At 37.9% G+C, this 10,000-nt stretch overlaps 1 protein-coding gene across 1 annotated transcript in view; it reads left to right on the forward strand.

Moving 5' to 3' along the window:
- Positions 1-10,000, forward strand: part of LOC143034655 (neo-calmodulin-like) — a 495,941-nt gene that overhangs the window by 308,348 nt on the left and 177,593 nt on the right. The window lies entirely within an intron of this gene.

Below are 10,000 nucleotides of genomic sequence, written 5' to 3' on the forward strand. Positions count from 1 at the left end.
CGATTAAGCTGAAAATTTACGTAACTTATTTTCGTATAAATACCTATGATCCCACAAAGGGCCGTATGAAAATTCCAACTTTTAAAAATTACCCCCATGTTCAGTGCCACCCTAATATATATATATATATATATATGATATATATATGATATATATATATGAAAAGCATCTAAGAGCGTTGGTTATTATAATTTTGTCAACTGAAAAACATTGATAAGAATGAGATTACAGGATAGAAATTAAAATTTTCGATGAACATACGAGTGGCATTCAATACATGGACAGGGGCTCACACAAATACTGATTCGCCCCAGATTGAAGTATACTGCAGTAGTATAGTCCCCACACAAAGACATAGCTGTTAAAGAATATTCAGAGACCGGTAAATAGAATGGCTGGAACTACTAACATTTAAAAAAAGAATAGAGAGAGGTGATGTGATAACAGTATTCAGAACCATGACAGGAATGGACAAAAAAAAAAAAACATTTCCTTCTCAGGAAGAAAATTAAAATTTAAGGAAATGGAAAGAAACTGAAAATAAGAGACTGTTAGAGGGATATTAAGAAATATAGTTTCCCAAAGAGATGTACTGAATCGCGGTACAACATAGAAGAAGAAATAGTACAATAAGACAAACATAAGCAAACTCAAAGCCAAGTTTAACTAGTGTGACCACAGAGACTGGACCCTAAGAGCATAACTCTTATAATGTATATTACGATCACTTAAATACAGTTAGGCAAGCATACCTACGTGGTACATGTTCATAAATGTTTAAAGGTTTATCAGCTATTCCAAACGTGTGCAAACAGAAAGATTCCACGCCTTTCAATTCGACTATCTTCTTCAAGTTCAAAAGGCTGAGTTTACCTTTTCCATAGAACCTCTTTAACCCATTAGTATAGAAGCGCTGATACGATACAGTCCATAGCAACAACAACAACAACTCCTTAACCCCCTATTAATAAGGTGTTGTAATATATGAAATCTATCCCAGCTGAGGGCAATTTTAATGTACCTAGATAGATGGACTACGGGCTGAAAGGCTTTACAGGCGACCCAGACCTCTTTTCAGACTTAAGCCCCTTTCCTCAGCTGCATTAAATTGTCTGTCCCGCCGGATAAAAGTCTGAGTGAAATTGAAGATTATGCACCTGAGGAAAAGATGATACAAAAACAAAACTCCGAACATAAAAAAAAATGAGATAAGGATTCCTATGCCGAAAAAAATATCAAATATGATATTGTCTGGTTGAAATAAAACTGTGAATATCTTATCTAATTGTTTATCTATTTATATATTTTATTCTACTACTACATTTTTATAAACAGAAGCCAGAAACCTGAAAATGAAAGCGAGATAACCAAAAGTAAAAAAATAATCTTCACCACCTACAATCCAGAAGTACAAAAAATCATCAGGACTTTAGAATTATAAGACACTAAGATACGATAACAGCGGCAAAACGAACTTCAACTGGTGACGAAATACAAAATACCGTAGAAATACAAGAATTTATCAAGGAAATTAAGATAAGGAAAAGGAAATTAAAAATATGGGAAAGATATCATCATCCCAATCCACAGAAAAGGAACAAAACGTAAGGGTGAATAATTTGGGGAGGGATAAGTTTACTGTGTACAATGTATAACTTTATATAGATATCATGTCCTAATCGCCTATTGCAATAGGCGGAAGATATCTTTAATGCCACGACGTACACCACAGATCCTTCTTACGACTCAGATTAGGCGATTTGTTCAGCTGAGGAATGCGGCCGGTGACGAATCTGGGTCTCGACCGTCAATAATCCCGTTTCACCCAGGGTCTACCTCGACTCGTCTAGTATTATGTGGAAGAAGGTTCTACAAAATGAATCACGCTAAAGTGTTGAGGAAGGGAATGCGAAGTTATGGTACTGATCTGACCTCGTATGTGATTTAATTACTGGCTATGAAATCACCAATGAAGATGTCTTTACTGCGAGATTGAATATATTGTATCAAATTAAATGTCTAAATGGTTCAGAGCTCAAATTATAACAACCACCCTTAGCTATGTAAAACCTTTACAAAATATTATTCAATTAAATTACGCGACACAGATTAATACGAGGTGGTAACTGACTAAGACTGAGGTTCTGCCCGATACGGGTAGTGATCTGAATCCTCCCTTCAGCTGAATAAAATCGTCTGTTGTTAACCAGACCAAATGTCTTAAAGAGTATGACACCATATCAGATGGTTTAAGAGACCTATCAAAGAGCTCTCATCCGGCTCTTTCCGTCGCCATGAAAGCCAGAAGAGGGGTGGAGTGAGATGGAGGAGGAGTGGACCGGTCATCGACTGCTCCCCTTTAGCAATGCATTATGGGTAACGGCCGCCTGCCTGCATGTCTGCTGCCTGCATGCCTGACATCATCTTTGTCCTTAAAGCCTTCAATCTGTTGCGGAAATTCCATAGCCTTTATTTGCCTTTCCCGTTCATAAACCTGCAGGAATTTATTCGCGTTAATTTCAACCTTTTCATTTGCTGCCTTGAAGTCTTCACCCGAAAGCTAAAATTGAATGGAAGATGGTAAATTTGTTGTTGTTTATTTGCCAACCCAGTGGGCTACATCTGAATTCCAAAGGACGTAAACGTGAAATAAACTATTACAATGTCTGCGAAAAATGAAAAATGAAAAAAAAAAAAAAAAATATCGAGAGCCGCCGACAAACAGTTACACAGACAACCGACGCAGGTGAGAAAGGCGAGCAGTCATTGGCTGGTCTTCTTTAGTTATGCATTATAGGTACGGGGAGGTTGCATGCGGCCTCTCTTTCTAACTGGTCATTTCAGATATGTCATGCTTTCAATATTACAAAGAACAAACATACACAAAGATTCCATGACACTTAGTCGAGGTCTTAATCAACGTCCTGAAATTCCTCGAGCATCCGCGGGCCTCGCCAGTTCCAGGGCAGGAACATTGCTCGGTGTTTCGTTGATGTCGCTTTCTTCGTGGGCTACAATGGTCAGAATGGAAGGTGACGTCATGGGAAGGCTGTACAATACAACGCTCGTAACCTCTAACGTGTCGTAATGATTTTACATGACCTGAAGGCCATGGTCGACTGATTTAGATTTTAGAGCATCATTTCTTCTTTACTACTTCATCTGCTTGTCTACCTTCTTTTTTATTTATTCTTTCATTGGCATATTTACATATTCATATATCTATTTGTCTATTTATCTATTCATTTACTTATTTGTTTATCGATTCATTTGTTTATTTGGTTATCAAGTTTATCTATTTATCTATTCTTGTATTTATCTATATATGTCTATTTGCTTACTTATTTGTTTATCTGTTTATCTATTTATTCAAATATTTTATTATTAATTTCCTTGTTTGTTTGTTTATCCGTTCACAATTATCCATTGTATAATGTTCATTATACAGTTAATTGTTTGTTTACCTATGTTCATCTATTTCTTTATTTATTTATTTATCTATTTATCTATCAATTTTTGAAAATTAGATAATTTATTATTAATACGATTATAGTCTACAGAAATATCAGTGGTTGGGTTGTTTAGGCGCAGCCGTCGGAAGCATCCATTCCTACTATGCTGAATGAAATTCGAATTACAGCATCCACTGTTTATTTATTTTTGTTCCCTTGAAAAGGCAAAGGAAAGCACTTCATCAAAGCATATTGGTAAAAAATATGTAACTCATTGCGATTATTTAGTCTACATTTCTGTTAATCAATTCGTTTTTCTCCAACGTCTTCTGTATTTTCATTGTGATTATTGTTACTTTTAACCCTATATAAAAATCTCTGCTCCCACAATTATTATTTTTTTTTTCACTTTGCAACATTATAATCCTATTTGTTTTTGGTCTTCCTGCCTCTTTTTCTCTTTCGCTTTCGGTTAAAAAGTTTCTCTTCAACCAACTTCTTTTTCATTACCTTCACCTGTCTCAATCACTTCACCAGGCCAGCTTCTATCTTCCTTCACCATCTTACCGTTTCTGTTTCGTGTCTCCTAATTTCTTCCCTCAAACTTCGTGCATCTATTATTACTTTGTGGACAAATGATCTCGACCGTTCTTTCTTTGTTTGCCTTGTTCCAGTTAACCATGCTAAAGGTACATATCTAACTCTCATACAAAAACACAAACTTCGTGATGCCAGCTACCACCCTTACCTTCGCACATATCGACGTCATACTTTACAAATATTGAAGGTCTCCAGTTGATATCACTCTATTGACCAACTTAATATAGACATATATGTATATATATATATATATATATATATATATATATATATATATATAGATATAGATATAGATATATATATATATATATATATATATATATATATATATATATATATATATATATATATATATTAATCACGAAGAACCCACAGTCGGAATAAAAGGAAACTTAGAAGAAAGTATAACTTCTATATTTCGGCTAATAGCTATAGCGTCCTTCAGGAAAATACAGATTACAAGAATTTGCAGAGACATAAGTACAATTGAAATGTGAGTAGAAGGGGAACACGCAGAGCTAAAACTGAACAATCCGTCGCACAGGGCGGAGTCAGAGGTGAGGGGATGTGTGGGTGGGGATGTGAGGTCAGAAGGGAAGCGGGCTGGGAGCGGGGCCAGGAGGGTGATAATTCTTAACGAAACGTCTCATAGCTAGCCGTGAGATTATTTCCGGGGACCATTGACCTTTGGAGATGCTCAAAGTTTGGGTATTCTTTGATTAAGGCTGATTAAAAAAAAAATCTTCTAAAGCTACAGTTGGACTTAAACAAAATTTTGGCTTTGTCCCAGTCACAAAGAAAGGTGAAGGTTGAATCGACGTGGCAAAACAGACGAAGATTTCTCCGGGAAAGTCTGGTGAAACGAAGAAGATCATCAAGTTTCAATGAGGCAACACGCACTCGTTCTGACAAAGAGCCGCTGATATACGAAGGAAAGCTGTAGCCCAGGGAGCTGTGCGTAAGGAACCTGAAAGTGTTTGGGTTACAGCTTTCCTTCGTATATCAGCGGGTTTTTGCCAGAACGAGTGCGTGTTGCCTCATTAGAACTTGAAGATCTTCTTCGTTCCACCAGATTTCCCGGAGAAATCTTCGTCTGTTTTGCCCCCAACGATTCAACCCTCACCTTTCTTTGTGACCAAGCCCTTCGGAAAGCCTGTTACGTTGGTGATTTACACCAGGCCAACCTCAACCGGAAACTTCACCGGTTATGTAACAACAGTGTTTGGTCTAAATTTGCCTTCACAGCAAACGTCACTAATCTCTCCTCTGTCGAACTTACAAGGCACATTTAGAAGTTTTGGGCCTTGGCCTTAACTTCGCACTCACACCAAAGAAACACCATGTGTTAGACTATTTGGTAGGTTTTGACAAATTCTTAGCTAACAATAATTATGATAAAGATCTTGCTTGCCTCAAAGGTTTTTTGCTTAATGGTATTTCTGAGTGTTTTAACAGAGATTGTGGCTTACCAAAAAGACATCGGGTTGCACTGTCAGCTTTGAAGGAGTTAGATAACATCATTATTACCAAAGCAGACAAAGGAGGCCAAGTTGTCATTTTAGAACTTTCTGATTATGTTAAGAAAGCCTATGATTTGTTAAATGACTCAGAAACCTACGAAAAGCTCAACAAAAACGCCCTTAAGACCTCAGCCGCTGAATTCAACAAACAAGTTTGCAAGATTTCAGTGGATAATTGCATTAATAATCTGAAGGTCACAAACCCCAAGCTCCCCTACTTTTATGGTCTTCCAAAGGTTCATAAAGCAGTATTCCTTTGAGGCCCATTATTTCCAACCGAGGCTCCTATGCGAGTAAACTTTCTAAATGGCTCTCAGACCTTTTGTCACCTTTTGTTGGCCAATTTTCTAACTCTCACATTAAAAACTCCTTAGATTTCATTTCCAAAATTAAGAATGTCAATATACAGGATGCCAAGTTACTCAGTCTTGACATAACCTCTCTCTTTACTAACATTAATGTTGATGATGTTCTTTCATTTTTAGAAACCAGGCTGCAACCGTTTCAGGACAATTTCCCCTTCCCAGTCAACAAAACCATTGATCTAGTTCGCCTTTGTATTTCCTCCAATGTCATTTCTTTCCAGGACCAATTCTTTAGACAGAAATTCGGTTGCAGCATAGGTTCTAATTTATCTCCTGTTTTGGCTAACTTGTACATGAAGTACTTTGAATATACTCTTTTACCCGTCATCAAACCGCCTGAGATGATTTGGTTCCGTTATGTTGATGATATTTTCTCAGCGTGGGATGATAGGTGGGGTGCGTTCAAGGTATTTCTGGACAAATTAAACCAATTATCCCTAACATCAAATTCAAAACAAAATGGAAATAAGGTCATCATATCCCTTTCCTAGATATTTTAATTAGAAGTATTGATGGAGAATTATTTTTTACAGTTTATAATAAACCCACCCATTAAGGTAGCCATCTCCACTTTTTCAGCAACTATCCCGACAAAGTCAAGAAGAGTGTTGCCTCCGGCCTTTTCTTGAGAGCTTTTAGGATTTGTAGTTTTAGATTCTTGGACCGGGAGATTGACCTCAATTTTTAGATTTGGCATACACGTCCTGGTTCCTGGATCAAGCCCTCAGCAAGGCTAGAGCCAGCCACCTTAAAGATTCAGTTCCCACCACACAACCCTCTTTCAAAGATGTTTTAAAAATCCCCTATTGTAGCTCCATCAGTCCTTCTTTTAAATTAATTCCCAACAAGCGTCTCACAGTTGCCTACCATTACCCTAACACTGCACACGAACAAATTGTTAATGTTCATCAAAGGTTAAAGGGAAATGAGGCCCCAAGAGTGTATAGCCTTCCTTGTAAATATTGTGATTTAGTGTACGAGAGGCAGAGGGGAAAACACACAAATAGGACGAGAGTTTATTCTTTAACTATTTTCGCACCGTAGTGCGAAAATAGTTAAAGAATAAACTCTCGTCCTATTTGTGTGTTTTTCCCTCTGCCTCTCTCACAACCTGTCAAGATGTCGTCAGATTTAATGTACCTTGGTCAGACCGGAAGGGAACTTAACAACAGATTAACGGAGCACAAAAGATCCATCAGGTATGTCAGAACCAAAAATCACAGTTTTGACTGGGACAAGGCCAATTGTAGCTTTAGAAGAAAATTTGTTGAATCAGCCTTAATCGAAGAATGTCCAAACTTGAACATCTCCAAATGTCAATGGTCCCCGGAAATAATCTCACGACTAGCTGTGAGCCGTCTCGTTAAGAATATTCACCCTCCTGACCCCGCTCTCAGCTCGCTTTCCTTCTGACCTCACATCTCCACCCACACGTCCCCTCACCTCTGACTTCGCCCTGCGCGACGGATTGTCCGGTTTTAGCTCTACGTGTTCCCCTTCTACTCACATCTCAATTGTACTTATGTCTCTAAAAATTCTTGTAATCTGCATTTTCCTGAAGAGCGCTATAGCTATTAGCCGAAATACAGAAGTTATACTTTCTTCTAAGTTTCCTTTTATTCCGACGGTGGGTTCTTCATGATTATTATTTACAAATGTGCTACTACATTTTGTCTAAATAATATATATATATATATACATATATATATATATATATATATATATATATATATATATATATATATATATATATATATATATATATTACACACAGGAACCCACAGTCGGAGAAAGAATAAACTTCGAATAAAGAAAAATCCTATATTTCGGCTATCAACTGTAGCCCTCTTCAGGAAAGTACATAAGATAGAGAACAGAGGGGACTTGTAAACTACAGTAAGAAGAGATGTGGTCTCCCTAAAATTCATAAATCAGACATTCCCCTCAGGCCCATCATATCCAACCGCGGCTCCTGCACTAGCAAACTTGCTAAATGGCTGGCGGATCTTTTATCCCCGTACGTAAGGAATTTCTCTAATTCTCATATCACAAATTCATGTGATTTTATTTCTAAGACCAAAAATATGAAAGAAGGAAACATCCAGGCTGAGGAGCCTTAAACCCTGAACTTTCATATTTTTGATCTTAGAAATAAAATCACATGAATTTGTGATATGAGAATTAGAGAAATTCCCTACGTACGGGGATAAAAGATCCGCCAGCCATTTAGCAAGTTTGCTAGTGCAGGAGCCGCGGTTGGATATGATGGGCCTGAGGGGAATGTCTGATTTATGAATTTTAGGGAGACCATGAAAATATGGGAGCTTAGGGTTGGTAACTTTCAAATCATTAATGCATTTATCAACTGTGATATTACGGACTTGTCTGTTAAACTCGGCGGCTGCGTTCTTAAGGGGATTTTTGGTGAGTCTTTTCATAAGTGGCCGAATCATTAAGTAACTCATGGGCTTTCGTGACATAAACAGACTGATCTAAAATAACAATATTGCCACCTTGTTATTTTAGATCAGTCTGTTTATGTCACGAAAGCCCATGAGTTACTTAATGAATTTCTCTAATTCTCATATCACAAATTCAAGTGATTTTATTTCTAAGATCAAAAATATGAAAGTTCAGGGTTTAAGGCTCCTCAGCCTGGATGTTTCCTCGTTATTTACGAATATTAATGTTGATGATGTACTTACTTTTTTGGAAACCAAACTGCAACTGTTTCAAGACTTTTTCCCCCTCCCTGTCAACAAAATTCTTGCTTTAGTTCGCCTGTGTGTTTCTTCAAATGTTTTCTCCTTTCAAGACCAATTCTTCCGTCAAAAATTCGGTTGCAGTATGGGTTCCAATTTGTCTCCTGTTTTGGCCAATTTGTACATGGAGTATTTTGAGTGTACCCTTTTGCCCAGCATCAAACCGCCCGAAATGATTTGGCTCAGGTACGTAGACGATATCTTTTCGGCGTGGGATGACAGTTGGGGCCCATTTGAAGTGTTCCATGATAAATTGAACCAATTGACCCCGAATCTTAAATTTAAAGTTGAATGGGAAGAAGGACACCAAATCCCTTTCTTGGATATTTTGTTAAGAAGAACTGATGATAATTTATTTTTTACAGTGTACCGTAAGCCCACCCATTCAGGCAGTTATCTCCACTTTTTTAGCAATCACCCTGACAATGTTAAGAAAAGTGTTGCCTCTGGCCTTTTCTTGAGGGCTTTCAGGATTTGCAGTCCTCAACTTCTGGACCATGAGATTGAGGTGATCAAATGTCAACTTGAGAAGTTGGCTTATCCACCTTGGTTTCTGGACCAAGCCCTCAGTAAGGCTAGGGCCAACCATTTTAAAACTTCCGTCCCCTCAAGTTTTCACCGCTCCTTTAAGGACATTTTAAAAATTCCCTTTAATAATACCATCAGTTCTTCTACTAAATTGTTTCCTCATGAACGTCTCACTATTGCCTATCACTATCCTAACACCGTGCGTAAGCAAATTGTGAACGTTCAACAAAAACCGAAGGAAGTTGAGTCACCTGGTGTTTATTGTTTGCCCTGCAAAGATTGTGATTTGGTTTACTTGGGTCAAACCGGGAGAGACCTGAACACTAGATTGGCAGAACATAAAAGGTCAATTAGGTATGGGCAAGAAAATTCGGCTGTATTTCTTCATATCAAAAAATAAGAATCATTCTTTCGACTGGGGTAAGGCCAGATTAGTGTTCAAGTCCCACTGCGGTTTCAGGAGGAAAATAGTCGAATCAGCATTAATTGAGGAATGCCCTAATATTAATATTTCTAAAGGGCAGTGGACACCGGACATAATCTCACGCGCAGCAGTAAGCAAGTTGGTGCGGACGCTACATCCTCCCCTCTCCTCACCTCCTCCCTCCTCCGCCACCCCAGTTTGCCCCGCGCCTGAGTGAGGTCAACTGTCCACATCTCTTCTTACTGTAGTTTACAAGTCCCCTCTGTTCTCTATCTTATGTACTTTCCTGAAGAGGGCTACAATTGATAGCCGAAATATAGGATTTTTCTTTATTCGAAGTTTATTCTTT

The sequence above is a fragment of the Oratosquilla oratoria genome, chromosome 17 (assembly GCF_046742065.1).
Source record: "Oratosquilla oratoria isolate Oo_2021 chromosome 17, ASM4674206v1, whole genome shotgun sequence".
Taxonomy (NCBI): Eukaryota; Metazoa; Arthropoda; class Malacostraca; order Stomatopoda; family Squillidae; genus Oratosquilla; species Oratosquilla oratoria.